The sequence below is a fragment of the Saccostrea cucullata genome, unplaced genomic scaffold (genome assembly GCF_032062105.1).
Source record: "Saccostrea cucullata isolate Sc308-1 unplaced genomic scaffold, CSIRO_AGI_Scuc_v1 ctg16371, whole genome shotgun sequence".
NCBI lineage: Eukaryota > Metazoa > Mollusca > Bivalvia > Ostreida > Ostreidae > Saccostrea > Saccostrea cuccullata.
The window spans coordinates 32,341-33,110 of record NW_026930537.1 but is presented as its reverse complement, the minus strand read 5'-3'; positions in this window follow the sequence as shown (position 1 = coordinate 33,110).

Genomic DNA, 770 nt, shown 5'->3' with positions numbered 1-770 from the left:
ATTTCCAGCAGATTTTTTCAAGATCTACGTAGATATTGTGAATAAGAAACTCAAGAATGATTTGATATCAATTTCAGATTACTTGTGTATATAATCTGAATGTTTTTTAACAAAATAAATTTGGAAATAAGCCATGACAAGGTAAGTGTAGTTTTTGTTACTTTTTTATTGAAAACCCACCAATTTTGCAGTTTACATTTCAAAATAATTAAATTTGATGCTTACAAGCATTTCTTCAAAGTTAGCAAATTTAATCTTGTTTGCTATAATGCCGATTGCACGGTTTAGTTGAGCAATTTTTACATGATTTTAATATTTCATCTTTAGTACTTTTTTAAAAACTTCGATGGTTAGAGAATCCATTTTTAAATATTTTTATTCATTATTATTTCGTGCTTCGTTAAACGAAAAAGTATTGTAAAGAAGTGAATAAAGACAATGATGTCACTAATCATATTCATTGTGCACTCATTCTGTGTTTTTTTTTTCAAGGTTCATTTCAGAATAAACAGATTTCAGGGTCCATCAAGGTCCTTGTTTTTTCAATGGGATGTTTACGTAAATGCGTGTGCTGTTCTGTTCCTGTTCTGATTTATTATCATAATCCTCTTTACGATCTGCGTCATCATTGTCCTTTTTCACGCACTTTCCGCTGATAGTCTTTTGCGATGGAGTAGAAATAATGTATGGTACTATCGGTTCCATGACACGTTCACAGTCTTTATGGCCATTGAGAGATGTTGCTACAGGTTCCTTGACAATCTGCTCGT